Genomic DNA, 18,708 nt, shown 5'->3' with positions numbered 1-18,708 from the left:
AAACGTAATATCTACGAAGTTTTGTCAAAATTGGTCAAAAAGCAAATTTTTAAATGCTTGTTTCTGGGAAAAAATGTTAATAAAATACCGATTAAAATTAAAAATAATTTAGTGCATAAATTCTCTGAAAAATTTATGTAGTATATTATGTATAAGCTTATGCTCATATGTACGTGTTTATGCACATATTTACGTAAATATATACTCGTGTGTGCATATACTGACTAAATTTGTATGATTGCGCTTAAAAAGTATGTTTGAGTATTTATAAATGAATTCATACATATGTTCATATGTCCATATGTATGCATTTAAAGTATGACTTAAGCGAGAGCTATGAATCAGCACAAGATAAAATTGCTTTCATGTGAAAATCGCAAGCGAATGAATAATTGAAAACGAAACTGTTTGGCTGGTAATTCATTACCTTCAAGAATCAGATTCGATAGTTTTTTATATTCTCATTTTCATAATTCATTCGGCGCTGTAAGTGGCAATATGAGAAAATTCAAATGAACACCAGCTAAGCAAATCTAATGTGTGCTTAATTTTTAACTTTTTTTGCGAAAATTAATAAAAATTATAATACTGACATTCATATACATAGATAATTTGGCAGTGTATTGAGAATCAACACAAAAACTGACCGGCTACAAATATTCACAGTTCGACGAAAAATACATTTTCTAAAAATTTAATGGTGATTCATCATTATTGAGAGGGAGAAAGAAACATATGGCGAACCCCCAACACATACATCGGCAGATGCCAATTGAACGATAGCCAAAAATCACAAAAACAAGAAAAACAGAAAATTAACCTAAGACACCCATCAATGATATTTGCTCATCATAATGCGTAATTTGTGTGCCAGAACTCGTCTGTTTCTTTCAAAGCCTTTACGTGCTGATGAAACGCTATCTCGCAGTCGCCAGTGAATTACATGGCAGTGGGTGGACTTTTGACCAAACAACTTAAATCAACTTAGCATTTTCTACCTGCAAGGCATTGAATTTTTTTATTTGTTATTGTAATTTTAGAATCCACCTTAAGTCAAATTTAAGTAAAATAAAATTTTTCATGAAAGATCCAAAACCAAAAACTGCTCTGGTCAAACTAAGATTTGCATACACACACATACGTATGTATGGTAAATATGTGCGCGTACAACTGAATATGACATACGCGCAATGTAATTTGTTTGGAAATACAATTGACCAAAAGCTTTATACATATGTACATATTTTTTTTATTAAAATGTGGATTAAAAATAGCGAAATGTTTTGTTTACCTTGGCTTTTATTTTTATATGAAACACAAAAAAAAAACGACGAGGCCGCAAAAGAAGCAGCAAAAAAATTATTTTTAATATTTTGGTTACCCTACGCATAGAATGGCAGGGTTTTTCGATCAACAGGTTCATACAATACAATTTCCGATCAGTAAGCATTGAAACGAACGTTCGAAAAGTACCTTAGGTATCTAATATGAATGTCGAACTGATAACGAACTTATAACCAACCTTAGTTCTCCAACGTTCATATTGTATTTGAAATAGTACCAAAATGGATTAAAAAATATGCAAACCATATACAAAGAGGTATTTAAATGTTCTGTGAATTTAGCACTCTTTCATTTCTCAACTAAAGATCATCGTGCGTTTGTGTGCGAGAATCGAAAAGATTAGTATTTTACAAAATTTAATATGAAAATGTCAAAAAAATTTAATAAGATTGTCATAAAATTGCAAGGTCCTGAAATCGGTCTTTTAATTTTACTAATTTTCTTATTTGGTGAACAATACTTCGTTGAAAACGGTATTTCCTGTTTAAAAGGGCGTACAATGGGCTTCAATTAAAATTTTAATGGAAAACAGATATTTTCTTATAAATATGTACGAGTATTTACATATTTCCCTAAGTTGAGCACATTGGGCAACCAGAAACGCAATCAAGTTTTGAGATATCTTTGGTAAACATATCATTCTTGAAATAAAACAAGTTGCATTTGAAATAGGCGTATCATAGAACCACTGCTATTTATTAGTCGAATCATCTTGATTTGACTATGAACCATCGAGATTTCTCCACATTCTATTACGTGGAGCACCCAGACTTGGTCACTCACGTAAATAGTGAAATGCTGCTTTCTTAGATTCTTCTTGATAGCAGCTTCAACATCTACCGTTGTATGGCTAACCCATCTTTCTGGCATGGTCTGCCAAAGGCCTGTGGCCGGTTATTGTTGACGTAATTCCGAATATGCCTGCTCGTGGCTTTCTTAACAACTGGTCAATTTTGGATTTCTTGAAATTGGGCCACGTTTTTTTAGTTATTTCGTAAGTATCTGTATTAGTCCATCTGTCAACGGCCTGCTTCTGAAAGAGCAAGATCTCCCCTTTTGCACATGCCTTGGTGAGAGCCTATTTCTATCGCTTCGGATTTGTTATAGGATTCCTCTATTCTAGCCCGTTCGTCAGCTTTATCGGCTCCTTCTATGTTCCTAAGCTTAGAAGTTCTCCAGCACTAAATACAGAACCATAACTAGTTTTCATTCCTTCTCTTTTCTATATGAACAGCTCGTTAGACGGCATCAGTTTTTCCTGTTGAAATTCTTATTGAGTAGCACCAAATCTTGAGAAAATAAAAAGCAAAGTATTGGCGTATAATTCGAGAGTAACTTTTTACATACCAGAAGCACGACGAAGTAGGGAAATATTTCACAATTTGTGAAATCGGACTAGTTGTGAACCACAAATTGAATTCACCACTTCAAGAGATTTCATGTAGGGTTAAAGCAACAACACAAGTGCTGTAAAGAGAGTGCACGCAAACAAAAATTAATCTTATTGTATTCATTGACATCCACACCATGGCGATGGGAGACTGCAAATGGAATTGGCCAAATAATATACTCATAATGTGGCAAATTATGTCGAGATAACCATCAGCAGGCGGCGTCGGCAAAATAATACTGCTAATTGAACCCTTTTTATGCTGGATACGAAGTCAAGTAAACATCACAACGTTGACAAGTCTTTGTGTGAATGCTTGGTGCGTATTTATTGCAATACATACAAATGCATGTATGTACATACAAACTACTATACTATACTAACCGCAGTAAAATTAAGGATCGTCACTAAGAATTAAAGCTTCATACTTTCCATGCTATTCCAACCGGATGCAGAATGAAACTTTCGTTGTTTTGCCATAAAGACTGCCGTTATGAAAATTGGAGATGGTTAATTTATGAATAGCAACTATCCAGTGTGTGACTCAGCGAAGAGCATCTCTTTTTAAACGTCACCTATAGCCTGACAACTATTACATGCCAAAATTGTATCTTGTGCTAGTTCAATTTACTGCGGGGTATGCACGTGGAAACACCCCCATGCGCGCATACGTTGCTATTAGCGCATATTATCTAGCTCTGGCTATAAAGCGGGGGAGGCGCATAGAGCTTCAAAAGCTAAAGTCTTTGATTGATTTGTGTCATTGTGATGAGGCGCTCACTGTATAAATACAGTTAGTTTGCTCAACAATGCATTCGGCTTTTATTTACTCGTATTTCAAACTATTACACTCTTTGGCTACATTGTTGTTGAAAGCATAGAGAAGGGGGTAATGTTTGTTTATTGCTCTCAAGCCATCCTATCCTATTACGCTTTGGGCAAACAACTGCCTTAAGCAAAACAACAACAACAACAAAAATCGCGTTCGTGCAAAGAAAGCCTTCTACGGCTAATCGAGAAAGTGTTTAAAAAAATATTTTATTATTCTATCGAACACTATGAATGTAATGGAGATGCTGAAACACTATTACACTGCGAATGTGTATTTTTATCCTCGTATCAGTGTACTCGTGTGATAGTGCAATAAGTTCACATAGCGGTTTTTTTATAACACTGACTGTTATAAATCGAGTAACAAATAATGGAATCGAAAATGGTATCTGTTGTATTTATTGGTATTTCGAATTATTTCGATAACTCGAGTAAAAGTTAGAATTACTCGGTATACATCTTAACATTGACTTACCAACTTCTCTATCCAATGCGTCATATGTGACTCACAAGAGCGTTTTGAAATAAGTTTATGAGCCATATATGACTCATTTCTCTATGCAATTACCAATATATTATAAATCTATATATTTATGAAAATTATAATATATTAGTTTAGGAAAAAAGGAATCCATTCTTTTTGCGAAAAATTTTTGCGCAAATGGATTAAAACTGTTTTATGGTTGATCTTTACCTCCTGGACGATGCTACGACTACTAAAATGGTGGTCGATTATTTCTGTGATTTTATCGATTTTTTCGACATTTTTTTAACTTCAAAAATATCTGCACGGAATCGACGAAACCAAAATTGCACGTAATTAGCTATTGTAGTATAGGCATCATAAATACAATTTACAATTTCAGCGGCCTGTCTTGCATTTTCACCTTTATCAAACAAAAACTGTAAAATCTACCGACTTTTCTCTTACTTGACTTCCATTAACACCCTGTAATCCACAACTGAATGGAACAAACAATTTGGCGTATCAGAAGGAAAAAAACAGTGGACGTTAAGATTCGCTTCGAGATGTGAATGAAAAAAAATTTCGAGTACAACGGGTTAAACGACTAAAAAAAAATAGATACTCAAATTTTCTGTTATTATTAAACGGCTATTCGTCAAAGGCTCACAACATTTCAAAAAATCTCTGTAAAAAAGTTTTTTAAAAGATTTTGAAAATTATGCCAAGAAAAATATTCATGACGGGATGCAAAGAAAGAAATCGTTGAGAAAATAAAACAACATAAATGATATTTTTATAGTAAGTTCTGATGACAATAATGTCAATAAATAATAAAGAGCGCGCCTAGATGTTGTTTAAGAAAAAAAGACTTTCAAAAAACATGTAAAAATTTAGATTCTTTCAGGTTTTGTTTTTTTATTCAAAATACGGCTGTTACCAAGTATAAGTGGAAAATGGCGTCATCATCATTTAAATGCCCACCACGAGCACGATCACAGGTAAAATCCGCCAAGCCGTCGATTCATGAATGCCTAATTGTTGAGAACGTCGAGGTACAGCGGCAATATTCTCACGAAAGTACGGAAGCTTTAACCTTTTTAAATATTAAGAAAACATAAAAGTCGGTTAAAAAAAATTGACCAAATGAGCCTAAAGCCTCATTAGTGGCAAGTTGCCCGAGCTAAATTCTTTAGCTCAAATTTAACCCATTCGAACGAATATTTCCACCAAAAAAATCACGATATTTTGTTCTTAAAAATCGACCATTTTTATAATCAGTTTTAATATTTTTAACGAGTTGTATATCTGTCACGAATGTCAAATATGGCATAAAAAAGGTTCAGTCTAGGAATAATTCACTACTGAGATCCAGGCGTGACTTTAGAAAGATCCTTACTACAAATTGCGAATATCCAGATTAATTTGCTGCAATTACTTTCCCTTATGTAAAATTAAAGCGCGAGTGAAGAGACGATTCAGCACCATGTGACCTGCATATATCGCACAAGCAGAGCCGACTCGAAATAGGATAAGGCTAGGCAAAAGAAGAAGAAAAAAGTCCTGAACCCATTTTAGAAAACTAATTTTAATAAAGCTATATATGTATGTTATTTGGAAGAGAGTTAAGAACGTATTAGAAAGTGCCGTTGCTGCAGTCCATGTGTTTTATATGATTTTTCAAAGTCAGTAAAACCAGAAAGACATACAACGAGGTATTTGTAAAGTATTTGAGGGCAGCTCATTCTGGAAATCGTTCCCACGAAAGAAAAAGCACAATGCCGAGCATTTAGGCTTGTTTCTTATAAAAATAATAATTAAAAAAATTATGCCGATGGTATGGCCCTCCACATCATAGAGAAGGGCTTCTGTAATTGCTGTTCATTCCTTTCCATTACATTTTGCACTGGACAATTATAATAAATTGGCGGCCGCCGTAGCCGTGCATGGACATCAAATAATAGAGAACGTTTTTTCTAATAGCGGTCGGCCCCCGGACGGCAATGGCAAACCTCCAAGTGCGTTTCTGCCATGAAATATCTCCTCATAAAAAACCATTTACCGTTCGGAGTCAGCTTAACCCATTTGTGTAAGAACATCAAGACGCACGCCACAAATAGGTGGAGGACCTCGGCCAAACACCTAACAAAAGTATATATTTTTTTATTTTATTTTAATTGTAATAAAAAACATGTAAGTACTCGTTGTAACAAACGCGTATGTCAACAGTAAAATTCGTGAATCTGCTCCGTCACATCAATGTCGTTATCTAATAAATAGACAAGTGCTTCCTATTGCTTACACATGTGACTATTGCCATGCCAGAGCAATGGAAATGTGCGAATATGATGTATAAAATTCCTAGGCTCCAGTCAGTCGGGCACCGTTGCTACGGAAACAACTATAAAACGTGGCATTTTCATCGCCAACAATAATACCAACGTCTGCAATGGAGGAGTAAGATGCCAAGTTCATAAAGTCCGAATGAAATGGATGAGGACTGCAGCAGGTTGTGTGCAACCTCTCGGCCATCTCTGGCCGAACTATAAATTGCATTAGGAGCTCATACAAATTGTTTGTATGTATGTAGATAGGTACAAATGCGAAATGTACATATGTACTGATGTATTTATGTGCATAGTACGCTGTGAGTGTGTTGGCACTTGAAAGATTTCCTGCTTGTTCTTTTAACGAATACACAGAAGTTCTGGCAAAAAAAAAGAATGTGCACTATATACATACATACCTATGTAATATTCTTACATATATGACTAACCTTCATGACACGATTTTTTTTATGTTGGAAGGGAGAAACGGTCTGACAGCATCAAACGGTATTACGATTCAACCAAGCAACACACAAAAGTTCTTACGCAACCTTCTTAGGAGCCTGAACAAACGGAAGATTTCAAGGGAATTTCATTTAAATTACGCTGACGTTCACACAAACGAAGGAGTATTCGTTTAGCAGTTTATTATTATTTACAAACATACATATATGGGGCATTTTGACAAATAATTTCTTGCTCCATAAATATTCCGTTGCAAGATCGCTTCACACCTTCTTGAGATTTCTGGCTTTATCATTGAGCTTAGTCCACTGTGTGCTATAACTGGTTGTCGGTCAATCAAAGCCTGGTTAGTGCTCGTTCTGACTGAAACGCAATGAGGAGAAATCATCTTTTATGACACCCCCTTCTGTGACTTTCCAAAATACTGAGATCTACGTAGATTATACCTTCCGAGAATACATTTATTATTTACCGTTGTAAGGTAAGTAATCCAATATAATTCTCAAGCGTGTGGGATGGACAAATTCAAACTGGAGGGCACTGAATAAAGGTTTACGCTCGGACCACAGGTGCACAGAATTTTAACTTCGTGAAGCTGCTAAATGCTGTGCAAGACGAAATTTGAAAAAGATGGGCTGCATTTGCATTTCTGATTGATAACAGTAGCTATCTTTGAACGAACGAACTGACGAAGAGAGGAAATTTAATTATTTCGGATAGTTGTAAACCCACAATCTTGTTATATGGCAAAGTGCATAAACGAGAGATCTGTATGAGCGGCAGCATAATTTTCAATGGTCTCTCAATTTTAATATTCTCCTTCTTGATTGGCGCGATGACCGTTTAAGCGATTTTGGCCGAGTTTCATAAAGCGCCATACAGTAGGACAGGCATGATGAGGACCTTATAAAGTGTTAGTTTTGTTCGTCGAGAGAGGACTTTACTACTCAAATGCCTACTTAGTCCAAAGTAGCGCTTGTTGGCAAGAGAGGTTCTTCATTGTTATCGGTGCCAATGTTGTATCCTAGATAAACAAAGCCGCTTACAACCTCGAAACCATTACTGTCCACAGTGACGTACATAGGTGCCGATACATGAGTGCGCCAATTGTTTGTTTGATGACAGAAGGTACTTCGGAACCATTCGCTTCCCTTCTTTATCTAGTTTGGAAAAGGTATTGTAGAACTACCAGCGCGGTTGTTAATGCCGATGATGCCAATTTTTTCAATTTTTACATCCTGTTCCTGCCAGTGAAAGCAACTGATTACTTTTTGTGCAATTTCACATATACATACATATTTCATATGGGTATATACATAGATATGTAGGGTGACGTGAGCTTTCAAAAAGGGATAAGCAAATGAACCAAACGCTTATTTAGTTCACCACGAAATGCCCCAAATGGATATTTGTTTAGTGATTTCGATCACGATTTTCCTGCTTTTTAATATCGATTAGCTTCAATACGCCGAACGCGATTGGGTGTGCGTCGCATATGTATTAATGTGTATTCCAATTCCAATCGCATTTTTGATTAAGCAATTCCAACGCTCACAACGTCTTGCGAATATGGCAGCATTGTAGGTCGAAAAGTACAGTCAAACCTGGATAAGCAAACTCTAAAATCCCTGAAACTCTAAACGGCTTACTGTTAATTTTGTTCATCTCTAAAGGCTGCTAAAAACACTTAACCAAGAATGGAGATTTTTATCAATAGCGAGCTCTGGAATCCGAATCTGGCTGTCAGTTTCCCTGCCCATCTGTCACCACTATCGCTTGTTGTTATAACTCAGTTCATGCTTTTCAATTAATAATTGAAAAGTCTCAATGACAAAAAAAAATTGATGATGTTAGAGAGGAAAAATCACAGTGCTAACGTTTTTTGAGTTCGATGATTGTATAGAAAATTGTACACTTTATAGAAAGATTGATGTAAATATGTAAATCCAGACTTTTAAGAAACCATTCATTAACGTCAAGAATGAGAAGCTTAAGTACGTGAAGAACCTCTAAAAGCTGGAAAACGCAATCAAACCTCTTCAGCCCTCGCTTATCCAGATTCTACTGTACTTGTAAATGCATTGCTTGAAATACAAAGCCAAGATTTATGGAGCCACAAAGGCTGTCATTTATTAATATACATAAATACATATGTTTTTTCTTAATTGACAATGTATGTATGTATGTATGGTTATTCGCGACAAGGCAAGAATCAGGCAAGCAGAGCAATGTTGACGATAGGAAAATTTGACTTTTACTTATGCCGAGAGCGGGCAGAGTTTATTTAGAAGAAATGAACTTTTATATAATATTTTCATATACTTGTATTGTACCTGTACAGCTATGTTCAAAATAATGAGTGTGTTTAATTTCTTTACATGTGTTTATAAAAGTATAGTGCAGTCTATAACTAAAACCTTATAACTCAAAGCTCAAAACTTGGTATAAAATTAATAAAAAATTTAACAAATATAGAAAATTGTCATCAAAGTTTCCAACTTTTAATTTCAGAATTTTTAAAAAATTCTGGGTGCACATGCAGGTGCATAAATGTGAGTAAAGCGGGGATGTAACTTAATATGCAAATTAATAAATACAACTTCACTTTCAATTATGTACAGTTCGGTTTAAAAAAGCGAATAGTTTTTTTAGAGAATGCTTCTTTGGGCGTTACAGTCAGCTGATAATCGAGGAGGATACGAGGTGTCAATATTTGGATATCGATATGTACATACATATCTCTTACACTAAAGAAATATACGAAAAATTAATATACAATCAAATTAATTCGTAAATTCCACGAATTATTTCCAGCTTCATAAAAGATAAAACCGTCGCAATATTACATCGTAGGGACGACCAAAACAAAGCTTACCAAAAAACCGTCACTGCAATTGTAAGATAGATAAAGAAATAGCCGTTTGAAAGTATTCCACGATTGGTAAAAGAGCTTAAGTTGCCCATCGGGTCCAGAACTGTCACTAGTCATCTGGCTGCCTCTGATTTCTGCAGTAACCAGCCTGGATAGAAGTTGCTTATAAGTAATGGATAAATATGTTTAGAAATGTATGTATGTATATGAAATATATTATGGAAACCAGATGCCGAGTGAAAAAATACGACTTAAATGGGTTTTCGAAGAAGACAATGATCCGAAGCATTCGGCAAAGGACCTAAATCGTGGATCCAGAGAAAAAAAGTGAAGCTAAGGGGTTGGCTTCCGCATTCCCCAGACTTTCACCCTGTAGAAAATGTATTTGTAATGAATTTGTAAAAAAACCAGATTGATTGCAGTAATGTTACAAAGCTCATCAATTTTTTCAACAAGTCCAGAATGCGTGGAGAAATAAACCCCAGACTATCGTTAACAATTTGATAGCGTCCATAGTGATTTCTCATACCTGTAAACGATACTTTCCCCCGAAGCAAGACATTTTTTACTCGATGCTTTTTCGAGTTTGATACTTGGTATTGATTCCTTTTCACACTATTTGCTGTAAGGCAACACACATAACTATCATTTACCACAAGTACATTCCAGCAAGTCAAAGTGGGACAAGTAAATTTCAGTTTTTAATACTGATGAGGTGAGTCGCTATCTGAACTGTGAAATACCTCATTTTAGAGTAATTCCTACAGAGTGGGAAAAAACTTTCTTTTCCGTCGCTCTAATGTATTTCATGTGCGTTTTTAATTGTCGTGGCATCCTCTGTCATTTGCGAAAGACTTTTCTCTGAAGCGGAAAATATAATTTCAAATAAAAGAAAGAGTCTACAACAAAAATATTTAGATAAATTGCTACAAAACGCTAAGGTATTAGTGAGTTGGTTAATAAGTCACGCTAAATGTAAACATGTTAATTTTTATGCATTTTTTATGGATGTTATACTCCTTTTTTGTTTACGATATTAATTATGACATTTTTTATTTATATAAATAAATTTCCATTGCTAAAATTCAAAGCAACAAAATAAAAAAAATTGGTTATATACCAATTGATAGTATTCACATTATCTGTTTCAGTTGCAAATGTTCTGTCCGATACTGTGCATGCCGTACCTGCCTATGCATCTATAAGTATGTCTAGCGATGAACCTTAGACATAAAGGATTGGCCTTGTCGCCTTATTATTTATATAAATAAATTTCCATTGCTAAAATTCAAAGCAACAAAATAAAAAAAATTGGTTATATACCAATTGATAGTATTCACATTATCTGTTTCAGTTGCAAATGTTCTGTCCGATACTGTGCATGCCGTACCTGCCTATGCATCTATAAGTATGTCTAGCGATGAACCTTAGACATAAAGGATTGGCCTTGTCGCCTTAGTTTAGATGGATGTAAGATGCAATATAAAGGGGCTCAACTTCTATACATATGTACATATATTAGTAACCGCATACAAATATTTTCATCATTCTCGTTGACGGAGCTGAGCTACGCGCTCCCAACACAGTGCTGCTTACTATTTTTAGATTAATGAGCGTTTATTGTTTTTTTTATCATTCGCTTATTTGTTATCAGCTGAGCAAAATTGAGGGAGCAGCAGTGGTGTGCAAATACCTATACATTTTTATAAATATGTATGTACATATTTACAAGAGGCAAAACGACTGAATCGAGTTATTCATAAAAAAACATAAATGGGTTCCCCTTCTTACATCGTAGCTACTATTTCGTATATCTGTACACATATTCGTCTTAAATATTTTATTTGTATGTACTCGTACATGTGCACACACATTTTTACTCGTACGGTGCCATTTGATAATGAAAGAAGAGAATACGTAAAAACAACAGAATACGGACAGCTATGACTAATCGACGACGGCGACAACGTGATGGGGCTATGAATTGGCCTCAACGTCGGCGAGTCGCGTCACGCCAAATCATGGCACTCAAAGGATATGAAAAGTAAATAAAAATTGCAATTCCACGTTATATCGTATTTTTTATTCGTTTTTTTATATTTTTTCGATAATATATTTCCAGAATCTCGGGACGTACCGATGGTATATAATTTTATTTTATTTATTTTATTCTTAAAAATAATAAGAAGAAATGAAACTACGCTACTAAACTGTTTACATCCTAAAGTACGAAACGGAAAATAACCGACAGATTTGTTGAGTGTCGGGGATAGCACTAGGGCAGCTGATTTTGCCATTTGTGTCTTGATTGTCAAAGTCATTCGTTTACATTACCATGGGGACTTTGACATTAAAAATCACTTTTACAAACAAAAAAATAAAAACAAGCAAATAAAATAAAATAAAAATATAAAGAAAAGTATATAAAAAAATGTAGCTGTTGCTGTTTTTGAAGTGCTATCACCCTTAAAAGATTTGAATTGGACAATTTATTTAAGAAATTAGGCCAAACAATTTATAGACTTATTACATTTGTAATTTGCAGAAATTTTAAAATTCTTAAACCCAATTTGTTCAAAAGTTTTCAATTTACAACTTCTACTCGTTAAATGTCACTCCGCTCACCAAATTTATTTCTTCCTTGCAACCGGTTTGGTACGCGCACTCCACGTCCTGATAATTTGTGATAATTATTTAAAATACGTAATCATTTTTGAAGTTAGCTACTGTAGATATTTATATGTTTTCCATCGAACGTCTGTCTTCTAGTGATGGTGACAGAAACATACGCCCTAACGCACTTTGATTTTAAGAATAGTCAATAAACCAGTTTGCCTGCTCGCAAAATTTTCAAATTCTTTGCAAAAGAGGTATAAACAAAACAACTCGCTTACGAAATATTCTGCTTTTCACGGCCATAATAATTCTTCTGACAAAAATACAAAAACTAAACATTTACATACATACATATGTACATTTGTACATATACTTAAACATTTGCAGGCAGGTTTTATCAGCACATAAAAAATAAGAACAAAACACATCCGAAAATAACAAAATTACGCTATCAGAAGTAAACAGCAAGTAAACGAATATATTTTAAATGAAATTAAATATCTGCACAGCTTCGTCACTCGAATACAGTTACGCTTCGACTTAATGGCCTCTTGTGACGGTCAAGCATTGTTTGACAAGAACTTTATATGTGTGCGTGTCGGATGCTTGACGCTAATATCTAAAATTTTTGATTTTTACCGACAACAAGTATGTGTGACACGACGCCACCCGACTGCACTAACACATACAAAGCGCAGTCAAGCATGCTGTATCGTCACCAGAGGCCATAAGAAATATCATTACAATATTTGCGTAATGAATAATGACTAAATCTCCACATCCATAATATACTTTGTGGTTCTCAATTTTTTATAAATAAGTAAATACATATACTTACATATAGAAGTACTTATATATATATATATATATAGGTACAGCTGCGAACATGAAAATAGTAGTACCTTTACAAAATTATTTTGAAGTCATTTATTGTTTCCCTATAAATCATACAAACGAAAATTTCAATCAAAATAAGAGCAGGCAATTGAAAAATTTGCCTGGAAGACGATCGCAGAATTGTAAGGTGCCCCAAAGAGAATGCCATGGGGTCAGTCATATAAATTAAATAAAAGAGGCAAAGTTAAATGTTTCTGACATGACAGTACGCAAAAAACTACGGAAATCTGGGTTAGCAGCTCGCAGTTCACGAATAAAGCCACTCCTGATACCAGAACATTTGGAATTTGCAAAAAACCTGCTAGTTTTGGTAAAATAGTTTTGTATCTCACGACAGGTTCATGACAATATGTTAGACGTCCACTCGACACCAGAAATCAGCCACAATAACTCTAAAAACCATTAACCATGGGGGCTCAAAAATATTGGTATGGGGATGTTTCTCATATTATGGCACTGGGCCCATACACAAAATTGATGGCATAATGGGCACCTATATTTACGTGAAAATGCCTCGTTTTTGTGCTGCCGTAATAAACAAAATTTTAGAAATTCAACTAAATATTAGTTTCAACTTTGTATCTGCAAATTTTCTCAATGCAGTTTTCTTAATTTTTTTTTAATTAATTTATAAAAATGTTTATATTTTTTGCTATAGAATCGATTTAAACATGTGTTTAGTAAAAGAATAGAATAATATTTCACAATAATAATAAAACTTTCTAATTACATCAGGGATTAAATTTTTTTGAAAAAAAAAAAACTAACATTTTTTTGGTACTGCTATTTTTCTGTATGTACCCCGCAACCGTATGTACCCTGCGGTCGATAGGCGTCGACAAAGCAGTCTGGCATTGCACATATAATAATGAAAAGGGTGGAGTTGGGAGCTACATTTTCGTACACATATGTAGGTATAAATAAATGTTTAGGGGGTACTGCTCAAATGAAAGCCCTTGGTCAGATATAAAGACATGGAAGCCATTAGATATATTATTTTTCCTTAATTTTTTTTTCCTCATTAATTATACACGTGAGAACGTCCGATGTTTCTATCTAGGATATTTGGTAATTTTTATATACAAACAAACATAAAGAGAACCAGTTCCAACTATACTATAACAACAACATGGATAAATATGGACCTATTTACTAACGAATTAATACTAAACATAGTGAATTGGCGCACAAATAACATATTCGAGAACTGCAAGACACGTTCACTACTCCATACTCAAATATCGAAATAGAACTCATTTTTATATTTAATATGTTTGTGTAAAATATCTATGCCAACATATGTATATGCATGTATGTATGCTTAAATTTGCAATTTAGCCAAAAAACAATCGGTCATAGTAGATACATACCTACTAATATATAACCAGTATATGTATAGTGGAACCCGCTCTTGAATTAGAACAAGAACATTTTTTAATGAAATAAATACTCATACGTTTATGTTGCATATGAATATGTAGAAAAGAAACATATCGAGATACGAATAAACAAAGAACACGACTCTCTGATGTGCTCCAAGCCAAGAGGCCAGTAAATAAACAAACGGCCAGCTGGCAAGGCAAAGTGAGTTCAGCGAAACGGGTGGGCGGTAAAATTCGAGGTAGTCAATTGAAGCGCTGTAGCGATGAGGTAATTCGTTTCTTTTATCTAATGTTTAGAAGTGAATAGGAGGCGTTGGAAGCAACGAAAATGAATTTTCGACTACAAGTATATTTCAATTTAACACAAAATTTCGGTTTTGGAATTTATACCAAATGATCATTAGCGTAAAAACAATACATCAAAACATACATATTTAACCTGTATTGGGCACAATTTCATAAAAGTTCTTAAACATTTGTTTATGTCAACCAAATATGATTCAATACACTTTTCTTATAGCATCTTGCTACTATTATGTTTCGTTACAACAACCACTAACACTGAATTATACACTAAAGCACAGTTTCATTTGTTTATTTTACTTTTGACAAACTTTCATTACTTCCAGCGAAGGACCTACATCAAAGTATATGAAAGATTTAGTTAGAAATCATTCCCATTTAAGAACACAAGTTTTATTTAAGGCCCATCCATACACTTGTTATATGATACATAAGTGTGTAAATGTATGTATATTTACAGGAGCATATACGTAGATATGTATTTCCCAATCACGTTTGGAATGAAAATTTGCTATTGTATATTTCATAATCCATTAAATTCCAAATTGCTTATAAAACATACACAAATTTAACATAAAGCACCATGTGTTATATTTCCAAAATCACTAAATAACGCTCGAACTCATTTATACGCAATTAAGATAAGCAAATAACTACACTTTGCAACCAGACTCTAATTTTCATTTTCGTTCTCGTACCTTTAGTTCACAATAAACCGATCCAATTAGAACACAACTGTTAGAGTGTAGCTAATTCTTATTTAATGTTTGTCTCTTCTTTCTATGATCAATTTGAAAAACTTAGGACTAATTATTTCGCGCACCGTTTACGTATTGGAGCAGCTCACACCGATTCTTCAACTGAACTGAGTTGAGCAAACATCAAATCAGTGTCCGCCACTGACGCACCGAAGGCAAACCGAACGCTATCGCCTAGCCAGAGAGAAACAGCCACAAGTATTAAATATTTATAAATAGGCTTGCTTACTTTAAAATGCTCAGCTCTTGGGAGCCGCTTACTCTATGCACTCACCCGTACTCACTCAAAGTTTCACAAGTGGAACCTCCGAAAAACAAAACAAATAGTTTATGACGATCGCACCGGCAAAAGTTGGTGACTGATGAAGTGAGTATATAGTATGTAATGACGGCACATTGCTGCGCGAGCGCGAATGACTAATTTAAATATTTAATGGTAGATTGAAAATTTCGTGCAGTAGCAAAATGGTATTGAAACGGAAGAAAGTGAAAAAATATGCGGGTGAAAAATTCAGCTAAAGTGAATTAATCACAGATATTTATCGAAACATGTTCGTTCTCAATTAAATGCAATTGCATGTAATAGCCTTTAATACAACACCTTCATTACAAAAAGTGGAGACAAAATTTAGTAACATTGCAATTATAAATATAATAAACTGCATAAAATATCCATTATTTAATATGCTTCGCTGCGATCATATCAAATACTCCCTCCATAAGCGATAAGTGAGTCTATGAAGCCAGAGTTTTAGATAAATTGTTTTTAATGGCGCTATGGTTCTACCGACCTTTAGAAGCGGCAAATTTAAAAGAAAATAAATTTGTCACAGAACAGATTTCAATTGTTCGGGAATCGTATTTTGAATTTGCACTACTTTACGCCAATGAGGCAGGTGCATAGAGAGAGAGACTCGTGTTATTTTGGCACAATTACGTTCAGGATATTGTAGTAGGTTCAATTTCTAACTATCCAGAATCGACCCCGACATATTCAACAAATACCCGGGGAAGGTACACCGCACGACATTAAACACCTATTTACGTGCCCCAATAAACCCACTCATCTAGCATCCCTCTCGCTCCGGACCCACTCTGTGCAAAAATCATGTTACGAGAGATTAACAATGACGATCGGTCACTTCACCGTAACCAGCAGGGCAGGATAAATCGCGACATCAACTACGACCGAGTGTTTGTTTACATATATGTCAAAGGAAATTGTTGGATTTTTTAATTTCGTAAAGGAAAGCTCAAAGTCTTATAATTATTATCCGTTTTCTTTAGAAATATATTAATATATTTATGTCTTGGGGAGGTGCATACGAGCCACAAGTATACACAGCAAATTAACCAGAGTTATTGCTATAAATACAAATATGTATATATATATATATATATGTATCCTTAAATTCGTTTTTAAGAATAAAAGCTCCTGTTTTAACCACTTTATAGATTATTTACAAAATTATGCCTCCAAATTGGCAGCAGCAACTCCAGGCAGTATTAAGCGAATGAGGCCACACAAAAGAGTGATGGCGTAGGCAAGCAAAACAGCTGAATGTAATGCCTTCATTTTCTTCACAAAAATTGCTCACTACGTTCACATATTTACACTTTTAAAAGCCAAAAGCTTTAATTTTTTTAAACTTACATGTATTTTGAAATACAACACGTTTAAAGTATCTTAAATATCAATAAATAAACGCCTTTGAAGAATTCACTCCATTGTTGGGGAATAGAAAAACACACATACGCCCATTTACAGTGATTGCGTTGCTGTCACATTGACAGCTGCTAGCCTTACCACATCGTTCAATGAGAGCAGAAGGAAGGCGACATCTGTGTTTTCAATAGAAGAACATATCTGTAATGGTATGAACGACATGAAGCAAATAAGTTTTAATTAAAATTTAGCAAGTTACACTTTTTTCGTTAGCTTCTTTGTTACTCGGATATTCTCATCGTAGGTAAGTGATGTTTTTAGGAAATCCTCTATTAGTAGCTAATTTAATTTTACCATATAGAACGCGGGCATCTCTTAAAAAGTTGCCTTCCAACTGGATCTAGTGGTTCTGAATTCTGTAACTAGGAAGAGCTAGCATCCAAACGGTACGTTCCCATGGCGGCCGATTCTACGTTACGGAAATGACTCGGGTTTTTCCCGACCACGGGTTGCCGCCCCACTAAACTAGCCCAGTCTAGTGAACCGTATACCATCCCCCCCTACATCGTCCCAGAAGCAATTTCATGCAGCAATTTTGCTCCAAAAACTTCTCCTCAGAGCTGGTATTGAATCCAACCCTAGGCCAGAGGTATTCTATTGTTGCGTGTGCCATAAACGGCTCTACCCGAACTCCATCTCGGTGCAACAAGTGCAGCGGTTGGAGCCTCCTTAAGACCTGTTCAGGCCTTGAGACACAAAGGGAGTGGTCCACACCATATGTGGTCTCGTGTTGCTCCCGCTGCCAGGCGTCTCATGCCTCAACGGCTACTACACCCCCTGATAGGCCGGCACTACCAACCACCACCACAAAGAATACCTCTACGGTAAGGGGCTTATCGGCGCAACACAATTCCCCCAACATAGCCCGTCCCCATTCTTCCTTCTCCAACCCCAGTGCGGGGACAAACCAGCAGCTCTTGGTCTCCCACACAGTCTGCTCCGTGTGTCAGACTAGAATACCTCGGAACCTGCCATCTGTCAAATGCAATCTTTGCAAAGGCTGGTGCCACTATCAGAGATGCTCTGGCCTGGGCATCACCCGTCAGTGGAAAACTGACTACCTTGCCCCCTGCTGCAGAGCCCTGCATCCACAACCGCCCCCGTATCGCGGCCACCCACTACCATCAGGCCGCAACAACAACAGCGCAACGCACATCAGGCCCAATGTAGACAACCAAATGTGTCCCTCACAACCCGAGTTACAACAGTCCCACCGAGAAGCTTAAAACTTCTGCAATTCAACTGAAATGGACTAATTGGCAACATAGATCAGATCGTCGACTTTATGTGCCTACACGGAATCCCAATAGCTGCGGTCCAAGAAACCAAGCTGC

General features: G+C 35.4%; 1 protein-coding gene across 5 annotated transcripts in view; it reads right to left on the bottom strand.

Annotated features, from left to right (window-relative positions):
* The window catches only part of LOC129241520 (talin-1), a 56,734-nt gene extending 39,310 nt beyond the window's left edge, over positions 1–17,424 (bottom strand). The window contains exon 1 of one of the 5 annotated variants that reach the window (XM_054877904.1): positions 17,303–17,424. The gene's annotated coding sequence lies outside the window, so the exon portion shown is untranslated. Of the gene's footprint in view, positions 1–4,968; positions 4,988–15,452; positions 15,550–15,588; positions 15,739–17,302 lie in introns of those variants that run through there. The other 4 variants (XM_054877900.1, XM_054877901.1, XM_054877902.1 and 1 more) reach the window with 4 other exon arrangements.
* Between the last annotated feature and the right edge of the window lie 1,284 nt (positions 17,425–18,708).

The sequence above is a fragment of the Anastrepha obliqua genome, chromosome 3 (genome assembly GCF_027943255.1).
Source record: "Anastrepha obliqua isolate idAnaObli1 chromosome 3, idAnaObli1_1.0, whole genome shotgun sequence".
NCBI lineage: Eukaryota > Metazoa > Arthropoda > Insecta > Diptera > Tephritidae > Anastrepha > Anastrepha obliqua.
This window is presented reverse-complemented; position numbering and strand designations above follow the sequence as displayed.